The sequence below is a fragment of the Rhipicephalus sanguineus genome, chromosome 1 (genome assembly GCF_013339695.2).
Source record: "Rhipicephalus sanguineus isolate Rsan-2018 chromosome 1, BIME_Rsan_1.4, whole genome shotgun sequence".
NCBI lineage: Eukaryota > Metazoa > Arthropoda > Arachnida > Ixodida > Ixodidae > Rhipicephalus > Rhipicephalus sanguineus.
Genome location: NC_051176.1, coordinates 153,118,206 through 153,131,248, shown reverse-complemented (window position 1 = coordinate 153,131,248; position 13,043 = coordinate 153,118,206).

The window sequence follows — 13,043 nt, the reverse complement described above, 5'->3', positions numbered from 1 at the left end:
GATCTTCAAGCTTCACTGGCACTTCCGAAAAGCGAACTTGATAAAATGAGAAAGGCTCGTCAATCGCGTTAACGGTGAAGAGCAGACGATCGACGACAATGACGCCCGACTGAAAGCGAAATGCATTTCCCAAGTGGCGATTACACCGTGTAGGACGTATACCTCGAGGTAAGTCTCATTCTGTCATGTTAAAGATGAATAATGGTCCACATGCACTCCGAAATGAGGCCGTACACGCTATCGATGTTCTGCGGCGTGGACTACGAATCATATGATTGTTGTTTTTATATGGCATGCTTACAGCAGCAGCCGTGTACTTTTGTGAACAAACGTTTGCGGCGTGCGAAAAAAAAATTATACGGCCATGTCACTGTTTCCTGAGAAGGTTAGAGTCAAGTCCTCCGTGCCGCTGGAGAATCACCCGCCGATTAAGACGCGAGGCAGCTAGCTGAGCTTTAACCACTGTGAAGCAAGATGAACTGCTCGCCTCGTTTTTTCGGCTCTCGCGTCATGCTTGCAGTCTCTTTTTATGATATCAACTTGACAGGCGTATAAAACCTGCCGCGTGAACGCGGCTAGAAAATCGCACAAAGTCAGAAGGTGGTTACTTCAAGGTTGCAATTGCAAAGCATGTATTAAGTGCCAGTTATATTTAGCGGCTTAAATATATACCACCCTAATAAAGTGACAAAAACAAAGCAAACCTGCTGAACGATGTCAAAGCTTGCTGATAATGCACAGACGTCCGTTCCGGCGTGATAATGCAGCCTTCGCGACGCGTGAAATGCCGGCGCCGAACTTCTGACAATGTGCCGAGTTCAGTTGAATTCAACCAACCGCGCAACGCTAACGGTATAACGCGAGTGTGAACGTTCAACAACGACGGGTAGGTCTCACGAACACGGGGAATCAAAACACAAAGTTGCTTCACCTACAACCGTAACTGGGGCCGAATTCACAAAACTCACTTACGATCAAATTGTCGCGTAAGAGAAATTTTGTCGCGTAAGTCGATTCACGAAGCGAAAAAAACGTCGTAAGAGGCCATCGTTATCACATCGGCTGCTGCGGTAAAGCGCGCTGCGACTGTCCAGGAACATGTCAGCGATGGTGACGCAGTTGTTATATTTGGTGACGTCACTGAAAAAGGCTAGTAAGTGGATTCACGGAGAAAAAAAAATGCGCACAAACAGCGTGGCTACGAGAAAATCCCAAGAGTGGTCCGGACCACTCTTACGAACAATATGGCTGTTTAGAACATGCAACTGCGGCGAGTATCTGTGTGCGGTGGCTGATTTTGATCTAATTCACGGCCATGTAAGGCTGCTTGATGATTGCTGGTACGTTTTAATTCATTTCGGCGCTTTGAGTTTCGTGTGTTGTTTCGTTTGTACGCTATGGACAGTATTGTCACTCGCAGTCGTCCAATAAGCTGGGAGTCGAAGTAATTAAAGAAGCCTATTGGGTGTCAATGGCGAAAACTTATACATGCAAAGGCTTGTGGTTGGATTAAAACCAAAGTTCTACATGAATGGTCGATGAAGTCGAAAGCGGCGCGGTATTTGGTGAACATTTTTCTGTTATGTTGTTGTGTTGCGTCCTACTTCCTCCAATGAGACGTCCAGCTTATGATGATGTACGCAGCATTGGTCGAAATTACCACCAAAGAGGTTCAGAGGAGCACATCAGCTGCATGCTATTGGAAATAAAATTGAGCGGAGCATTTCAGTTAGCCGTTATCAAAGCCTATTATGTGATTGCAAAACATGTCTAGTTGGAGTGGCTTTAACTGCCCAATAGGCACGATCTCCGAAATGCAGCTGTCGCTATGCACTTTGGGCCTCTCCAGAGCGGGCTCGTACAATGCAAATCACAGCATAATATAGATGTTCGTGATTATGCATGAAACCACAAACAAATCGAGCTTTTGGACCTTCGCTCTTCGGAAACCGAAACGGAACACGCTTATATGGCAAGTAGTCACAAAGAAATGGCTCCAGTAATTTGAAATGACATCGAAAATATGTGCGAATGCTAACGATTCTCGAGTATAAACAAACCTTTGCCGAATTCATGTCCCTTTGATTATTAACTGCCATTTAACTTGGCGTGAGAATATCAATTAAAGGTGGCTTCACCCATTCATATATGTATTTTTTTGTGCTCAGAAGCGTTAGCTTGACCTGGAAATCATCGCTTAGCCAAGGCGAAACCCCCGCTGCAGGCTCCTGTCGTAGCAGACGACAAACGCTGGCAGACGACGGCTTGGGCGAGAGGCGCAGCTTGTGATTGGTTGGGAAGCAGTACTCTTTACATCAGGTCAACTTATGACGTTGACAAAACACTTCTTTCATCGCGCGCCTGTCGTGTTCGTCATATCTTCCCCCTCACACATAAGGGAAATTTTTATCTCGCCGTGAAAAACGCGCAAGAGCCCGCCACAGCGACCGGAATTTTCGCGCCGCCGAAATTCAACATTGTTCACACCATTAGCAACCGCACCGCCGAAACTAGGGCGCCTAGTTGTCATCGTTCCTTCGCGCGAAGGAACGCTGGCATCGACGCGCTCTGCGCTGTGTACGCGTTTCGTTATGGCGAAGCGCATAAACAGGAGCAGGGTCGGTGAACTGCTGCGCCTGCTGGAAAGCAACTTTCTGGCGATGTCTGACGAGGAGAAACATGCATTCGCCGAACAAGAAACGACGCAAGCAGTTGTGGTTGGTTCGTCCTGATTTTCAAGACGCGAGAAGCTTGGTTGAGCCGAGATGATGCTACCCGTTTTGCGAGATCGCGATGGTGTATTGCATAGATGATAATCGCAACAACACTTGGCAGTTGTCGAGAGCTACAGGATGATTACGAAAGACTTCGCTGTTGCTGCGGGCTTCGACGACTGCGATATAACAAGCACGCCGCCATTTTTCGAATGTGGGGAATCTGGCGGCAGCTGCCGCAAAAATCGGTCCAGGACCGATCGGCGCGGAAAGGGATTTTCCGGCGGATCTCGCTGCCGCCGAAGTGGATTCCGCGCGCTCTCGCCGCCGAATGTGTCAGTGTGAACGCGCCATTAGCGCTTGCCCCTGCTGCGCAGTTCGCGAGAACAACATGGCGCCGTAAACTGTGTGTGTCGGTGGCGATTTTCGCAAACGCTTGAGTTCCTTCAGCGTTCGACTGGATGTGCTGTGAATACCGCTGCTTTTTCGGTGCGCGCAAGCCGTGTGAAGACCGACGGCAGTGTCTCTTGGTGTGCGGTTAAGCGTAGCGAAGCCTGTGCCTCGGTGTGATTATGAAGCGGGGATCGGCGCTTGTGTACCGACGGTAACTGGCACTGGCGGAGCCTGCAATGTGTCTGAGTGTCGGTAACAGTTCATTTGCTTCGCTTTCCAGTGTCTCAGTAAGGTGCAGTGCGGCATTTCGAATTGACAGCATTTTGGCACGTTACTTGAGTGATTCCGTGCTCATACGGTAACGCATGAACTCGGCTCTGTATTTGATTCTTGCTTCGCCACTGGTTAGTTAGCCCGTGCGCTTCTATTTTCTTCTGAGCAGCCCAGGCAAATGCAGTGTTCGGGAGTGAAGCGATGTGTGTTGTGAACAGTGGTGCGGTGTTGACATTTCCAAGACCTGTGAAGAGGCTGTGCCCGTGTGACAGAAGATTAAAAGCGTTGATAACCGTGTTTCGCCCTACAAAGTTGCGATGGTGCTGTACGAGGGCTTTAAGAATTTGGCGCTGGGCTTGGCATTTTCTTTTTTAACTCGTTGCTTCTCCTTCTTGTGATAACCGTAATGCGGACGTCATAACTGGTCGAACCGAAGTCGCGCGCCGAGACATTCTGCTGTAGATGTGGCTGCTTTGGCAGTGCGCTTTGACTGTTCTCTGGTGAAAACATGGACTTGTACCTGGCAGCGAAGGCACGTGGACGTCACTCTTCGATCCGAACAGAACACACTTTTCGCTGGTGCCTTGCCTTGGTTGAAGTCGTCGACCAGCACCTGCTAAGTACAGGTTTTCGAGTCAATCTGTCCTGTCGTTTCGCACGGCAGTGGAGCCTTGACTACAGCGGCCCACGGCGATTTCTCACGCATCACCAGTGGACGTACGTACACGTCTTGCTAGCCTTGCATTTCTACGTCAACGGCAGCTTCCAGTCCACAGACTTCTCTTGCCTGTGGCTGCAGAGTACACTGTCGTCCTTTATGAAAGGGAACACGCGAGCGCGCGGCCTGAGCTCTGCTGCGGCTGCCTACAGTGCCATCAACCGACAGCGAAAGAAAGCGCACCCGCTTTTGGCGTCATCTATTGGCAAACAAAAATAACGAGTCATGGACGGTGGACAAGCGCTGCTAGATTACGCTCCCGCTTCGGTCGCGCAGCGGGCGATGCCGCCAAAAGCGGACGTGCTTTCTTCAGCTCTCGGTTGATGGTGCTGTACGCAGCTGCCGCAGCGCGCAGGCCGCGCGCTCGCGTGTTCCCTTTCATAAAGGACGACAGTGTACATTCGATTCCCGATGACGCTGACGGCTGCTGATATCGTTGTGCCATCGGTGAGTTGAACTTGCGCAACTGATTTCGTTGCTATATGTGTAGTGCAATAACATACGTTTGTAAGTTTTTCATCCCCAGCAGATGTAATGTCACCCCATGTTAAGTTCCAGTACGAAATATGTACTACTACCGCTTTGCATATACGTATATATGGCCAATATACAGGGTGTTTCAGCTAACTTGCGCCAAGTATACTTTTTAATTTCGCGCACTGTAGAAAAATCCTGGAAAGAAATTTAGCAGGGCAGTTTTCTTAGCATAGATGAAGAAATTCGAAGTTGCTTAACAAACGTTACAACTTTCCTAGTTAATATTTTTCGTTACAGTTACTGTTTTAAAGGTTAGTTAAGCAGTTTTTGTTAATTACCCAGCTTATCGCATTAACAGTTATACTAGCATGGATAAACTATTCTGACGTTTCAGAACAAGTGCTACAACCTTTGCATTGAAGATTTTTCTCTAGAGTCAATATTTAAAAAGTTCATTAAGCAATCTTTGTTAATTGCTGAGCTTAGTGGATTGGAAAAAATAATCTGACGTGCTCTATATGGCTCAGAACAATACTACGATTATTGGAGACGCGTAGCGCCCATGCCTAATTTTTTAATACTTGGTGCTTCGTAGCTGAAACACCCTGTACATTTATTACAATATGAGCAAGTACACCAGCAGTGTTTATTATTTGGCTTAAGCAGGCTTTTACCTGATTATTACGAGGAGCCTATCTGTTTACCACGCTTGACAGTTGAGAGAAAAATATTTGAACCGACTTCATTTTCTAGGAGCCATGTAGCACTTTTTCAGGAATTTCCTTTATATTGCAAAATTACTTGTATAGAAGATTACCGCTGTGGCAGCACTATACTTTACCAGGACATATATATCTTACAGTATGTAAAGCTTGCGTGGGGCTTCAGTTTGGTTGAAATTGAATATAGCATATTTGATAGCTTTGACTAAGTGATAGTATTTGTGTTACTGTCAAATATGTATTAAGAGCGCTTTCAATGATGGTTTTTTGAATATATCCTTTTTGGCCTCTTTGCAGATCGCGAACTTTAGTAAGGTCCTGGGATCCATCGATTCCAAGCACTGGCAAATCAAGCCATCTTATGACTTGGAGCACCTGTACAGAAATAGGAAGAACTTGTGCTCCCTAAATGTACAAGTCTTTTGCAACGGTGGGGGTGTCATCATCCTGCCGACCTCAAAGGGGCCTGGAAGCACGCATGGCAGCCTCATCTGGATGGACTGTGCTCTGCCTGGGAGCTTCAAGGGCAGAAAACTGCCTAATGGCTGGTTGCTAGGTTATTTTTTTAAGTACATATGGTGCTGTAAACACTGGTTAATGTACACACCTTCACAACCCAAACATTGTTACTAACAGTGGATGCTTGTATTATTTTCACACAGCGATGCTAATTGGACACTTAAGGAGAAGCAAACTATGATGGAATTGACAATGTCGAAAGTGTAAAGTCTGCAGCTTATGAATTTTACTCCATACATGTGCGACTGGAAAGTTGTGCTTTTGAAATAGCACAAATACTTTTATTGCTTGTTGAGCTCTTGTGCTTGGTGACTCGCTCAATGTATTAAGAGCTCTGCCTGGAAATAGCAAGTGGGTGAACATCGTCTGGCTGTTCGCAACATGCAGGGAGAAAGAGCTCTAGTTCCAGCCTCAGGCCACACAGGAGCCGTAAATGCGCATTTTACCTGCCGTAGCTTATATTTTTTAGGGGCGAAGCTCCTTAAGGCGGCACCCGTTCGTCCCTCGTAGTCGTAGTAGCGCGTAACCAGTCGTAACGCTAGTACCAGATCTTGACCTCCAAGGTGGTGCCGGTGGGACATTTTTCCTGTGCGTTGTTGAACAATAAAAAATTCGCAGCGTGCGCGTTAACTAAAAGCCGAATTCTTCTGTCCCTCATTCCCCATTAGCAGCCATTGGCATGTTCCAGTAGGAAACGTTAGTAGAAGTAGAAGTGTAAGTGTTAGCTAAAAGCCGACTTCTTCTGTCTCTCATTCCCATTAGCAGCCATTGTTTACCTCCAAGGTAGTGCCTGGTGAGATTTCTCCTGTGCGTGATTAAACAATAAAAATTTTGTTCAAAACGCCGTTGATTGATGAAATAAACCAACGAAAGACGCCAGATGTTTTCTAAAAGCAAAACGAAAGAACGCCAGATGTTTCTAAAGCAAAATGAAAAGACGCCAGCTGCTTAACGAAAGACGCCAGATGTTTTCTAAAGCACTGGTTTTCTAAACAATGAAAATTCACAGCGTACATGTAAAATTAAAGTGAGCTGCAAGTCGTCATAACTCATTGAACCTTTAGTATAAACGCGCCCGATCTCACGTCGGTGATGATGTACTGGGCAGAATTCACGGAAGATTCACGGTTTACCGATGAACCTCCGCAGCTTCGCCCACTCATCATCATTCACTCCGTGGATATGCTGTGATTGTTAATGTTATGGCACGTTGTATTTCCGCCGCACATGTTCTCAGTACAATTGCATAGTACACGCTTGTTGATCTCTGAAGGTGACTCTCGCTATGCCTGAGAGCCATGGGTGCTCACCCTCCTGTCCGTGGCTGGCCCAGCTGAGCAGCAGTGCAGTGTAGCCCCCCACCCCCATGCAAGACAAGTCTTACAGTGCACTTTTGGTGTTCTGAGCAGGACACAGCATATCCGTCCGGCATGGCATTGACAGCAATAATAATGATGGTGAGTGTTTGTGGAAGCCATGAGAGCCCATTAACATGAATTTGTGGATTATGAGTGTGTTTGTTGCTCACAGTCATTTCTCCTAATCAAGTGCATTTTTATGCAAAGTGTATTTTTGATGGGAAAAACGGTTTTGAGCAACAAAAACACACATAATCTGCAAATGCTTTGTGTTTTCTAGTGTTCAAGATTGCTCCTGCACACTGTATGATGAGGTGGCTATGTTAGGTAACTTTAAAGTGATGAACAATAGCTGTTGTAACATAGCAATACATGAGTGCACTCTAAAGCCCGAACCGCACGTACGCTCCCAAACGCGCACGGGGCGCGCGTCAGCGCGCGCAGCCCGGGCGTCTCCGGCGAGTTATGGCGGTTTCCACCCACACACTACGCGCGAAGGCGCACGCGAAGCGCGCGCTTCCTCATACGTGCAAGACATCGTTTCGTACAAAATTACTGATAGTTCATCAGAATACTTACAAAACCTCCTTCTGTTACCTTTTTTATTGTTAGATGCATGCAAAAGTAAATAAGAACTAAAATTTTTCATATGATGTGTATCATCATCCGTCCGTCAAGCCGGTGCTGGTAACAGCCATGCCACAGTTGGGCTCCAAGCGCTTCCAAGCGCGCGCCGTCTCAAGGTCGATATCAGTCGCCGCAAACACTCGCGTACTGCGCGCGTTTTCCCGCGCTTGCTTCGTCTGCGCATGCGCGGCCTCCGGAGCGCGTACAGCCAACGTACAGCGCGCGCTCGGCCAGCGTACGTGTGGTTCGGGTTTAAGAAAAAATCGAGCATATGGAAGTATTTCTGCCACACAACAATAATCGTAATCTTGCTTGCTCGCGTTTTTTTTTTTTGGAAAACCCGGCTCTTGGCACTTTCCTATCGAGAATGCTATGTCAATCTGATAACACGCGCGTCATTCGTGACCGGGAAGTGCCGGGACCGTGGTGATAACGCGAGGAAAGTACGTGAAATGGATGACGAATATAGTTGTGGGGTATCAATACTCCCCAAATACTTGGTTTTTAGATGCGAAGTATCTTAAGGCGGAGCTCAATCCGGTGGTGGTGGTGGTGGTGGTGGTGTGCAGCGTGATCACACTTAGTGCGCATGCGCATACCCTCTCCACACACCTCCTCTCCACTTTCCATCTCCCCTTCCCCTCCCCACTTTCCCTCTCCCCTTTCCCCCTCTCCCATACCCATCTCCCCTCCCCCTTTCCACTCATCCTCTGAAACGCGGGCTAGACATGCCGAAATTCTCTCCTGCGCAACGCCGCGATGAGCTAGAGCGCATGCGCGTCCCCTCCCCTTCTCTCCCCTCTCCTACGCTGCCCCCCTCTCGCCCGCCTGTCGACCGCGTTCCCCGCTCGCCCTGTGAGAATTAACGGCCAGGCTAGATGGAAGATACGACGCGCGTAGCGTCCCTCTTCGCATTCCACGACGCGAGGTCGGTAGCATGCCCAACAAACGCCAACGGAACGCGATCGTGCAAGTGCTCCGGCTTCGCATCGCCTCATGGTCCCCTTTAGCGGGAGATGGTGTAATTTTTCTTATAGTGTAGCATAGTGAACTCATTTTTGGTCGGCTTCTTGCACCTAGTGTAAAGTCTTAATAGAAGATATTTTATTGGCTTATGTCTCACTACTAGGCAGATGTTTGTTGCCTTCAAAATGAACGTCGTAGGTATACATTTATATCATAAAATATTTTTAAGGTCTTCATTGTTGGTGGCAATATGTTCAGACCTTTTTTCTTGTTTTTTATTATTTTTTCGTACTTGTCATCGGCTTCTGAAAATACGACAGCTAGTTTTAGCACATATCAGTCGTCCATTTTTACACATAGCACGGTTGTAACAATCATCTGTATTTTTCTATGTTCCAGCAGTGTCACGGGATCAGGTGCCCCACTTTCATGTAATTGTACAGTCTCTCGGACAAAACACACAAGGCCACCAAGTAGAGAGCGACTACCAGTGACTGTGTCCTGCTGTTCAAAGTGCACGTCAACAGAAAGAATGCATTGTGATAGCTCGAACAGTTTGAATTGTATGGCGAGAAGCTGCACAGCTGCAGTTTATTTGTTGAGCAGTGCATCATTCAGCAATTCCTTGCACTTGAGGATTCAAAATTAATTAAATTCTGCATTTATTATATCAAACCTTCACATAAATGTACAGCACACTGTAGTGGTAATGTGCAAATTAATTTCGGCTACCTTGAATTTTTAACATGCACGTCAATCAAAGTGCATGTGTGTCTCTGCATTTCACTGCCATTAGAAACAGCAGCCATGGTCGACAACCAAAACCGTGTTTTCATGTTTGGTAGTGCAAGAATGAAACCGTTGAAGCGGGTAATTTTGCACTTGGTCGATATAGTCGTTCAGGATACACGCATTAGTGTAGCACATATGATTTTATGTATATATAAGCTCTGGAAAGTCCTTCTCCGCGGATTATTTAGATGCAAGAGGAGCGTCACTATTCCTAGTATGTCCAACAGGCTTTAGCACCTGTTTATTGTAATCCCATCGCCTGTCTGTCATCTTCAACAGTCAACCTCTCTGCACGTACCATGTAGGTTTAAATTTTTTAGGGGCGAAGCTCCTTAAGGCGGCACCCGTTCGTCCCTCGTAGTCGTAGTAGTGCGTAACCAGTCGTAACGCTAGTACCAGATCTTGACCTCCAAGGTGGTGCCGGTGGGACATTTTTCCTGTGCGTTGTTGAACAATAAAAAATTCGCAGCGTGCGCGTTAACTAAAAGCCGAATTCTTTTGTCTCTCATTCCCCATTAGCAGCCATTGGCATGTTCCAGTAGGAAACGTTAGTAGAAGTAGAAGTGTAAGTGTTAGCTAAAAGCCAACTTCTTCTGTCTCTCATTCCCATTAGCAGCCATTGTTTACCTCCAAGGTAGTGCCTGGTGAGATTTCTCCTGTGCGTGATTAAACAATAAAAATTTTGTTCAAAACGCCGTTGATTGATGAAATAAACCAACGAAAGACGCCAGATGTTTTCTAAAAGCAAAACGAAAGAACGCCAGATGTTTCTAAAGCAAAACGAAAAGACGCCAGCTGCTTAACGAAAGACGCCAGATGTTTTCTAAAGCACTGGTTTTCTAAACAATGAAAACTCACAGCGTACATGTAAAATTAAAGTGAGCTGCAAGTCGTCATAACTCATCGAACCTTTAGTATAAACGCGCACGATCTCACGTCGGTGATGATGTACTGGGCAGGATTCACGGAAGATTCACGGTTTACCGATGAACCTCCGCAGCTTCGCCCACTCATCATCATTCACTCCGTGGATATGCTGTGATTTTTTTTTTATATAGTGTTTGCTGCCATAGGTTTCTCCATAATGTAATTGTATACTCTGCAAATAGTTTATCATCTATGCAGCTTTGCTCATATTACTGCTGAAAGTATTTATTGCTTTTTGTAGGGTGACTATAGCATGCATTTACTTATGCCTTTTGATGCGTCTGTACAATGGTTTAGCCTGAAGAGGGCTGCTGGTGTGCAGTAATCTTGAAACGGGCAACTTCGAACAAATTTGAAGGCTGATAACCATTACTACTATATTCAGATAAGCTGTGGTAGCTCCATGAAAATGTATTTAAGGTTCTGTAAACTGTGCCAGGTAAATATTCTTAAATTCTTTTATTGTTGTCCATGTGTTATGCACCTGAAACATAATTGCTTTGTCGTGGCACATTATAAAATGTTCTGCACATTTTTGCTGATAAACATTGCAGCTGAGGCCAGCAGCAAGATATACATGGAAGGCACTGAAGCTTCACATCACATGCCTTGCCCAGCAATGCACTAAAATTTTTTTCAGGTGGAATGAGAGACTGCTATACAGCAGTCCCTCATTCGAAGGAAGTCGGCACGTGTGCACACTTTGAAACATTTTTGAGTGGTGTTTTCAGGAGAAGCAATAGGGTTATGACATGTCAAGAACAGCATTATTTGTACCGAGGAGCTTAGTAACAGCGAATTGTTTTATTTATATATTGTCCAGAATTTGTCTGAGCTGTGTCAATTTTTCAGCCCACGTCACCTAACATGGCTCTTTTAGTGTTGTTAATGTGCCGAGCTATGTAAATAAACTATGTGTCATCTTGTAGACACGTACCAAAATGTGATGCACTGCGCTTTTCCTTGGCATCACATTGTCAGGGGCTTTTTTCTTATATATCGTCATGGGCTGCCGCCCACGAAAATGTATAAAAATTGCTTGTGAGTGGGCAGCAGCAGAAACTGTGCATCAAATTGTTACAAAAGGGTTCGAGAAATGCTGAGTTGGCACATAAGATTGGTGAGAGATTTCTCTTGTAAGTTAGTGCCTTGAAACATCTTGTGCTCTAGACTGAGTGTATCAGCATTGTTGTTTCATAGCAGTTCATCCTATTAACTACACCTAAATGTATGTATGTATGTATGTATGTATGTATGTATGTATGTATGTATGTATGTATGTATGTATGTATGTATGTATGTATGTATGTATGTATGTATGTATGTATGTATGTATGTATGTATGTATGTATGTATGTATGTATGTATGTATGTATGTGTGTGTGTGTATGTATGCGTGTGTGTGTGTGTATGTATGTATGTATGTATGTATGTATGTATCTTTTAAACAAAAACGTTTTTTGTTTAGTGTAACTTTTCTACAATATTGCTATTTGCTTTCTAGTTCTCCTTTGTCTATCTCATTTTCATTTCTCAAGTATGTTTCCTACTGCGCAAAAATGAATGTAACCGTACGTAAAATGTGTGCATTCAAACAAGATGTTTCATTTTACAACGTAAAGTTGTGAGCAAGAAGTTGGAAACTACGCAACCAACCAGCAAAAATAAGTTTATAGGACAGCTCCTCTGTGTAACATTGTTTCTGCAGATTGCGTTTGTCGAATATGTACAATAGACTAGTTGACTTCAACCAGCATAACCAAGCTTTCGCCCGTGGCTGTACATACATTTACATGTGTGCGTGGTATTTCTACGTATTGTCATACGTGTTGCCAATTACTATTAAGGGCACAAAACTAGTCAAGCTGAATACGCGGATTTTTGTCTGTCCACCTGTCATCTATACTGTAACTGCTGTCGATAAAGAATAAACTCGGGTTTAAAATTTTCATGTACTTACCAAGAGAAGAGTAGCCCTTTATGACGCAAATGAATTTGCCGTAATCTTTTCCCAGGCCTACTGTTTTTGTCCTCTCCTCAGAACTCGATAGCCTGCTGGAGTTCTCTATAAATACTGACAGAGGCATTGCACGGAGCTGCGCAACACGACAGAGACCGAGAGAGAAAACACATCACTGTGTTTGCGTCTTTTCTCTCTGTCTCTGTCGTTTTGCGCTGCTGCGTGTAATTAATCCCACCCAACTAGCACGGAAACGTGTCCCGACAAAGGCAGTCGTCTTGGCCGCAAGCAGTTTGGCCGCCACGTGTATCTTGATGTTATTGAAAACGCCGTATTGAAAACGCCGCTGAGCTAGTTGGTAAGTATTCATTCTAAAAAGATAGGGCGTGCAAACACGCAAACAAGAAAGAAGTCAGGACACCACAAACGCCGACTAACAACTGAAGAGACGCACAACGGCGGAAAAGAAAGAAGGTACTAAAACTTATCTGCGAATGCCCATGCATCAGGCGAACCTATCAATCCGACAGGTGGGGGGGGGGGTCTACGTGGAAGATAACTGTTAAGGCAGTTGATTTCATCTTTATGCAAGTTAAT